General features: G+C 40.5%; 1 long non-coding RNA gene across 1 annotated transcript; it reads right to left on the bottom strand.

The window, feature by feature from the left end:
* Positions 1-5,968: 5,968 nt before the first annotated feature.
* Positions 5,969-7,266, bottom strand: LOC123141474 (uncharacterized). The gene is made up of 2 exons (XR_006470325.1): positions 6,181-7,266; positions 5,969-6,090 (listed from the first exon to the last, which is right to left on the bottom strand). It is a non-coding gene; the product is annotated as an uncharacterized lncRNA (long non-coding RNA).
* Between the last annotated feature and the right edge of the window lie 2,108 nt (positions 7,267-9,374).

Below are 9,374 nucleotides of genomic sequence, written 5' to 3'. Positions count from 1 at the left end.
AGCTTGTGGTGTCGAAGCAACAACAGGTGACAATGGCGAGGAAGGAGAGGAAGCTGCAGGGGAGGAATGGATGGGTGCTCAGGCCGCGGCCGTGGTCGATCTCGCCGGCCATGGCTCGATCTGCGTGCCGGGAGGCAGTGGTAACTGCATCCACGCGGCGCCGCGCGGGAGCTCCACTCGTCGCAGAGGTGCGTGGCTGGGGGTGATGCGCGTCGCCGACACAGGGGACGTCGGGGCCGGGAGGAAGTAGGGTGGGGGAAGTTCAGGTGGAGGCGGGCGCGGAGGAAGCTGGAGGGAGCCGCGCACTGGGGCTAGCAGTGGGTGGTGGAGGTGATGCAGGTGGAACCGCCGGAGGCGATGGCGCGCAGCGGAAGGGAGAAGGTCATGGTGGCAAGTGGAGGAAGGTCGCAGTGGAAGGTCGAGGAAGGTCGCGCGGTGGCAGGATCCCAGCGTCTTGCGACGTGGGTTGGTGGCTGTCGCGCAGCCGCAGGATCCCGACGAGCGGAGGTTGGTTGGTGGCGGTTGCGGTGGCGCCGCCAGATGGGGTCATGCGCGTGGCTGAAAGATGGGGTTGGAGTGGGGCGGCGCGACGGCCAGATTCGTGGGTGGGGGCGCTGCGACGGCCGGATCCGGGGCGGTGTGGCGGGGTGGCCGGGAGCGGCGGTGGGGCGGCGCACGTTGTGCTCATGGCGGCTGGTGAATCGGGGCAGTGGAGGAAACACATGGGAGGTTGGGGAGGAATGGGTGGGCTCCGGTTCGGTCGGGCTTTGGATCTCAGGGACATCTTTATCGGGCTAGGACGCGTCGTGATCCAAATAACTCCTTCTGATCCACGATCAGAATAGTGCTACTCTATATTCTGATCACGGAATCAGCATAATATTCTGATCACAACTTTTAACTTCCTGAGTTACACAACCTGACCTTTGTCGAGTGCTAGGTTGAACTTCAGCTAAAAAAGTGTCCAAATGGGGCTTGCGATATACCGTTGGAAAGATATGAACACGTGTATCATGACCCAAGTTAAACTTTTGGCAAAATATAAACAGTTTAAGAGCAGTTTTGAAAACCGTTTTTTCTTCATACAAAAATCGTGAATCGTATTTTCGATCACAATTCTAAATCGTTTATCGGAATGAGGCAAATAATATGTCGTTGGAAAGCTGCCGCAAACCTCTCATTCCACATGTTGAAAGTTTCTCTAATTCCCTATGGATAAAGAGTAATTTGGAAAATCGTAGAATTTCGCAAACCGAACAACCGAGTTCGTATTTTCGATGTTATTTCTAAAAAGCTAATCTAATTGAGGCAAATGATATGGCGTTGGAAAGCTTATGAAAATTCTCTAATATTTCATGTTAAAAGTTTTTTCTAGTTTTCAACGGCTTAAAAGTAATTTAGAAAACGGTACAAGTTCCACCGAGTTCGTATTTCGAGCTAATGTTTTAACCGTACGTCCGAATGCAACAAACAATATTGCATTGGAAAGCTTGAGGAAATGCGAAACTTTTTGTTATATATTGTTTCTCCTAGTTCTTTACGGGTTTAAGTCACATGTTTTCGCCGCAATTTCTACAAAATTTATCGGAATGGGGCAAACAATATAGCGTTGAAAATCTACGGAAAATGCGGAACTTTTTCATGTTGATGGTTTTCTTTGATTCCTATCCGTTTTCAAGTAATTTTGAAAATGACAAGATGTTGCGTTCTACCTTTGCCGCGAAACAGATTCTCCGAAAATGCACCGTGTGAAGAACTTGAACTTCTCGGCATGTCTACCTGAACTTCACTCTATTTTTCACGTGCATTTTTTTCTTGTATCTCTCCATCGACTCACCAGAATTGAGCAAGTGATATCTAGATGGAAAGCTGCGGTAAACACGCAACTTTGCCATGTTGATCATTTTTTCATACTTGCAACGGTTTTGAAAGTTTTTCATCTGAAATTCATTCAGCGTACTAGTTGAACATCCTGTTGTTTTCTCTTTGAACTTCTGTGACGTATTTTCGTTTGGAATTTCCCATCCATTCGTCAGTGTTACACAAATGATATTCCTTTTGTACAAACCTCTCTCACAATAATTTTTTTCACTCTCTCTGACCGAGGACTTGATCTTATAACAACAAAACTTTTAGTCTTTGCTTTTTTATATTTTTTAATACAAAATGCACACCGTGTAGTACATGAACTTCTGGCAGTTATCAATAAATTTCTCTCGGTTATGTGAGAATATCTGGATTTTTTATGAATTTTAATCTGAATTTCTTAATCCTTTTTTATGAATTTTTAAGCGCTCTATTTTTTAAAGTTGAACTTCTTGTTACTTTATTTTTGAACTTCTTGTTTCCATTCTTTAATAATGAGGAAAATCTGAGTTTTCTATAATCATCGAACTTCTCCGTCTTTTTAATATGGACTTCCTGGTTTTTTTCTTAATCTTTTTTAAAAGTTGAAGTTCTTGTTATTTCATTTTTGAACTTCTTGTTTCCATTCTTTAGTAAAAATGAAAAACTGAGTTTTCTATAATCATCGAACTTCTCCATCTTTTTAATTTGGACTTCGTGGTTTTATTTCTTTTAGTACCGGGAAAAATCCTGAACTTCCTGTGTTACACGCATGAACTTCCATCTGTAGGAACCCGACCTTCGGGCTATCTTGGCAACTGTGTCTCCCCGTGCGAATTATTCTCGTTACTCGTGTTCTATGTGATGTAAGTGTAATCTGCAAATGCTTTTTAGCAACTAAATGCCCGTTTTAAATAGGAATCACGCTCGTTGGCGGATTTTTCTCTTGGGTCTTGATGAAACATGCCTCTGTTGCAATTTTACTGCCTGAGTTGTTAAACCTGAACTTCACCCAGTGCTAGGTTGAACTTCCGCCAACATTGCCCAAATGGGCTTGCGATATACCATTGGAAAACTATGGACACGAGTATCATGACCCAAGTTAAATTTTTGGCAAAATGTAAGTGGTTTAAGAGCAGTTTTGAAAACCGTTTTTTCTTCATACAAAAAATGTGAACCGTATTTTTGATCGCATTTCTAAACTATTTATCAGAATGATGCAAATAATATGGCGTTGGAAAGCTGCTGCAAATCTGTTCCTTCCACATATTGAATGTGTTGTCTAATTCCATATGGTTCAAAAGAATTTTTTGAATACATAAAAACGTGTTTTAAACTGTATACATGAAAATTTTAAACTGTTCGTCGAAATGTAGCACATAATATACCGTTGGAAAGCTTTTGAATAGCAGCAAGTTTGTCATGTAGACAGGTTTTACAAATTTGTTGCCGTTTTAGAGCAGTTTTTAAAATGGCAAAACAACGTTGTTTTTTGTCTTTTTTTTTCAACTTGTAAATGTACGACTAACATCTCGCGCATGAATTTCGAACTATGCTAGGAGGAGCACGTGAACTTCTTGCAACAAACCTTTTAATATTTTTTTATATTCTTATATTTTTATGTGAAACACATTTCGTGTAGTAGTTGAACTTTCCGTTGTTTTCACCTTGAACTTCTGTCAAGTATCTTTGTTCAAGTTCTCTCACAAGAATTTTTGAACTTTCTCGGGCCAAGCACTTGAACTTCTAGCAACAAAACTTTTAGCCTTTGCTTTTTCATTCCTGTTATTAATACAAAATGCACACCGTGTAGTACGTGAACTTCTTTCAGTTATCAATCTGAACTTCTCTCAGTTATTTGAAAATATCTGAGTTTTTAATAGACGTTGAACCGCTCTACCTTTTTTATTTTGAACTTCATTGTGTATTTTTAAGAAATGTGAAAATTGGAGGTTTTTTAGAAACGTCGAACTTCTTTCGTTATTTTAAATTGAACTTATTGGTTTTATTCTTTGGTAACTAGAAAAATCCAATTGTTTCAAATAAATATGAAACTGCTCCGCTTTTCCCAATTGAACTTCTTGGTTTTATTCTCTAGTAACGTGAAAACCTGAGTTTTTCTATATACATCGAACTACTCTGTTTTTCGGAATTGAACTTCTTGGTTTTAATCTTTAGCATTTGGGAAAAATCAGAGTTTTTATAAACATTAAACAACTTCATTTTTTTTATTTTGGACTTCTTTGTGTTATTCATTAGTAACACGAAAAGTCCTAGTTATGTAATAAATATAGAACTACTCAATTGTTTAAAGTTGAACTCCTAGGTCTTATTTTTAAAAGAAGGATAATCTATTTTTATAAACTTTTTGAACTGCTCGATTTTCTCAAATTGACCTTCTTGATATTGTAATAAACATTGAACTTCCCCATTATTTAAATTTGAACCTCTAGATTTTTTTGTCTAACGGGGAAATTCCATTTTCTCTATAATTTTTGAGCTGCTCTTTTTTTATTTGGCATTCTTGGGTTATTCTTTAGTAATGGGGAAAATCCTAATGTAGTAATAAACATTGAACCGCTTTGTTATTTATATTTGAACTTCTAGGTTTTTTTTTTAAAAACGGGGAAAGTCTATTTTCTAACTAAGCTTTTTCGAACTATTTTTGTTATTTTTAGTTTGACCTTCCGTTGTGGATATTTTGATGGTGTGTTCTGCTTTTTATTTGAACTTGTTGCAATGCACAGACTTTTCAGGGAATTTTATTAACCTTATTTTCTCGATTTCATTTACTTCACATTTTTTTCTTGCGAACTTCCTATCCTCAATGCAGCCCTACTAAATTGGTTCATCAACGCATTACCCATAAACATTTTACCTACTTTTTTTCATTGCACAAAATTGGTCAATGAACATATTGGCCTGCTGAAAAATCAAAGATAGGACTGCAGCATATTACACTTTAATGATACATAACCAGTTAAGTTGTGAGGTGTAGGGAAGTTCTTTTACCAACATAATAACAAACACGTTTGAGAGCACATCTTTACACCGCAATTTTTTTAAAATTGGCCGGATGAAATTGTTCTTTTTTGTAAACACCAAGCACCAAAAACCAACACAAGATGAATTGTTGATGGGGTAATAAGACCAGGGGCGGAGCTTCTTTGGGGCCGAACTGGGCCATGGCCCGCCCAGTTTTTTGCAGTTTCTTTTACCTATGGCTAGGATCCCAGCCCATAGCCCAACACCTGTAGGCTGCAGCCTTAAGCACGAAGCACTGCACCCCATCCCCTTTCCAGTTTGCACAATCATTTCTAGCATGAAGGCTCCGTCCTCACACGAGCAGCGCCGTAGCCGGTAAGGTAGCTGCACGGGCACACGGCAGGAAGCAGCCACCACCGTGTCTCGCGTCGCACCCTCCCTAGCTCGCCTGTCAAATCACCGTTAGTGCCTGCTTGCAGTAGGGCACCGGCTGACCAGCCACGAAGTCCAACCATACAGAAGTAATGCGACAGCAAGCAGTGTTGGTCCCGACGACTAGCCAGTCATGACTCGAGCAATGGGCACTATTGTCTGTTGTGCTGCATAGGCACAACCGCACATGCATAGTTTTCTTTTTCCCTAAAACATCACATTTATAAGTTGATGCCAATTTTCTTTAGTCTGTTGGCTATAACACTCTGAATAGTCTGAAATTCAACATTTGATGAACAAAAGTCACAGAAAAAAGACTAATTCCTGCCGAAACATATAGTATAACTGAGAATTTGAAATTTTTTGCTGGCCCGCCCAGTTTTTCCGTTGAAGCTCCACTGAATAAGACACTAAGGAATTGCTGCAGATTCATTTGTTGATGGGGTAATAAGACACTAAAGAATTGCCGCTGGACAACAGGTTAAGTACATCCATGTAGTGGCCAAGTGCTACCCATGTACGGTAGCAAAACAAGTTAATTTCTCTCCTAATTTTTCTGTTAAATTATAGAATCTTAATAACAACAACAATTAATTTCGCCTCATAGCAGAAACCAATAGCGACATCACGCACGCACACAACATGCCATCCACGGCCTTCACACTGCATCACCACGCACGTGGTTGCCTGCTGAACTACTATCATCTAACACAAAAAATTAATTCATCAACATTGCCTTAATATTTTGAATACACAAATTTCTTCAATCGACACATTGTCCTGCTAAAAATATACACATTGCCCTGCAGAAATGATGGTCGGCAAAATCTGCAAGAACAGTCGAGTAGGTGTAGAATATCAGGGTGTGTAGCTGCAAAAAATTATGAGAGTGAGAAAGGGACAAGGGGGAGGAGCTACCTTGACGATAAGATGCCACAAGAACTGAACTTGAGAATAAAAATCAAAGTATCTCTAGTGAGAAATGAACTTGAAATACTCATCCACCAAGACGGTTCCTTCATTTCATACAATCTCATGAGGGAAATTAGGAATAATACGCCACAAGGCAATCCAGTGCAGATCAGAAAGATAAAGATCAAAAAATTATAGGCAAGGAGCTTATGAACATGCACATAAGCATGTTTTTGCTCAACATGTGCAGCTTCACATAGGAACTACAGTCAGCAAACATGCATCAATCCTTTTTTGACTGAATTCATCTTCCTACTAGAATCACATATACTTACTACTTTTGAAGGAGTTCAGAGAGGGAGTGCTTAGAAGGTCTTGCCATAGAGGAGAGCATGGAAGTTCAGAGAAAATTCTGCCAGCCGTTCATCTCCTCTGTTATCAGTAGCAGAAACGCAGAAATAAAAATAGCTGCTCGCGCGGCTATTGGACAGGGGCTACACAGGCTCACCAGTTGAACATTCACATGCTGGGTGGAGCCTCGTGACCGTCCTGCACATGGCCGTCCTGGTGGTGTGTCCTTGAACGGCCCAAGGTGGCGGCGGTGAACTGTTTGGGCGCTTCGGCGGCGGAGCCCCACCGGGATGAGGTGGAAGGTTCCGCCAGAGCTCTGCCGGGAGGTGGAGGAGCACCTAAGGGTGGCGACTCGTTGATGTGCAGGGGATGGCTCGACGATGGTCCGTGGGGTTGGCCGACTAGGTTGGGTCTCGGCAGTGAGGAATGGTGACGGCGATGCGCTGGGGAAGATGGCGGCGGTGGCGCATCGGGACAGTTGATGGCGGCGAGCGCGTCGGGGCAGTTGTCGGCGGCGGCGTGTGGGAGCCGGCCTGGACCTGGCCGTGGGAGAGGAACCGCGCCGGCCGGGGGAGGAGGGGCGAGGCACGCCGGCCGTTGGGGGGCGAGGTGGCACGCCGGCCACGTGGAGGAGGCCCGCCAGCCGTGGGGGAGGAGGCGCCCGGCGGCGGGGATGGCGGCGACTGGGAATCGGGGGGAGTGGGGAGAGGTGGGGAACGTGGGGTTCGGGATGGGTTTTTCTTTTCCTTGTTTTGTGAGTTCGGGAGCATCCGGTCCGGCCCTATATAGGTAATTATATATATATATATATATATATATATATATATATATAGGACGGCCATTTGAGACACCTAGGTGCCCGGGCTCCTTGCCTTTCCACCACAAAATTGCATTTAGATGCGCACTATCGTAACGGGTATATTTGTTAATGGATTATTTCATTAGAAACCGCTACTAAAAAAATGACATGATCACTAATTGAATGCCATAATGATGGCCCTGCACACCATGCATGGCAACGTTCCATGTTGAGACATAATAGGAGAGAGAAATCAATAATTAATATGTCATGATTAATTGCCTCTTCTTTCTTACCATGTTTCATAGATGAAAGGTGCGTGATACTTATTAGTCATAGAGAAAAACTATTTGTAATTGTATGCGTGCGTATTTTTATTGAAGTACCAACATGTACACATGGGTATCTTGAGTATGTGTATATTTTAATTAGATACAATACCCTGAGTATGCGTATATTTTAATTAGGTATATACGCATTCACTGGATACCTACAAGATAGTATTTAGTCCATATTTTACTTGAGGTATATATTTAACTAGGTATAATACTCGGGTATGTCTATATTTTCAATTGGTATAATAGCTCGGGTATGTTAATATTTTCAAAAAAATAATACATCTGGTATGTGTATATTTTTATTAGATAAAAAATATTTTTATATTTTTAGTAGATACAAACAATATGTCTACATATTCACTAGTATAAAACCTGCGGTATGTGTATTTTTTCATTAGGTATAACACCACGGGTTTGTATATATTTATTAGATATTATACCCTAGGTATATGTATATTTTCGTTACGTATAATACCCCTGGTATGTGTGTTTCTTTATTAGGTATAATACTTCATGTGTGTGTGTATTTTTGTTAGGTATATCATCAACACGTATATATTTTTATTAGGTATAATACCCAACAACTAGTGTCGTGGTCTAATATCATATACAAATGTGTATTGTAATAACTAGTGTCGCGGTCTAATAATATGTACGTGTGTATGATGAATTTGGATTTTGCATGCATGAGAGTTGCCCCCAAATGGAGCAGCCAAATAAATTTGAAAATAAATTATAAATACTCCAAGCATGCAAATGTATTAGGAAACAAATCAACACTAATGCATGCTGTTTCCAATTAAATGCATTAACAGGTTGGACCCGAACAAGGTGCCCAGGCACCTAGGTGTCCCACATAATTTACCTATATATATATATATATCCACTAAGGGTTTTAGTCTTTTAACTTTTAAAGGGTCGGCTAGAGATGGCCTTATGACTTGTTTATTTCAGTTCTTCACAATGTGATGCTCTATATGTGCAACTATTTGCTGTGTAGTTCAATTTCATCAATAACAGTTTCAACAATACCACTATGAATTACGATATTTGGTTGTTGTTAAGGATATTGCAGTTAACATGCCTTTTCGTTTTTTAACAATAACTATTGTACTTTAGACCTGCACAATACCAGTTTGAATGACTATTTGCTTGTTTTTAAATGTTATGCCTGATGTAGTTAACACACCTTTCCACTTCTTGTTTTGCTTAACTAGCGTGCTTAAGTCTGCACACTGAAGCTATCATTTGTAGATTATGTTGTCTACCATGGATATATTTGGTTGATGTTTAGCCTGTTGTGCTTAACATGCCTTTATATGTACTCTCATACAGGACAATATTGAGAACAATGTTGTTTTCCATCGAGGTTAGTTTCATCGCATTGCTTATGTGTACTCACTGTTCAGGATATCGGTAGCTGGTACCATATAGCCTGGGGCTGATACGGGATTAATCGTTGAATCAGACATTTCACTGAATATATCTGTAACCCATTTATCAGTAGGTTAACTAGGGCCATATTTAATATATCTGAGGCTACATAGCAACATGCATTGTACTGAATGACTAAATATGCAATCCCAGGCTACATAGCAACAAGGAAGAGTGTTACCTTAATGTTCTGATGATGTCTAGATATACATTTAATAAAATCTTATATAATAGGATGGAGGGAGTGTTGTACTACATCATTTTTCAATTGTTGTTTA

The sequence above is a fragment of the Triticum aestivum genome, chromosome 6D (genome assembly GCF_018294505.1).
Source record: "Triticum aestivum cultivar Chinese Spring chromosome 6D, IWGSC CS RefSeq v2.1, whole genome shotgun sequence".
Lineage (NCBI taxonomy): Eukaryota > Viridiplantae > Streptophyta > Magnoliopsida > Poales > Poaceae > Triticum > Triticum aestivum.
The sequence above is the reverse complement of the archived record's forward strand: the minus strand, read 5'-3'. Positions and strand labels throughout refer to the sequence as shown.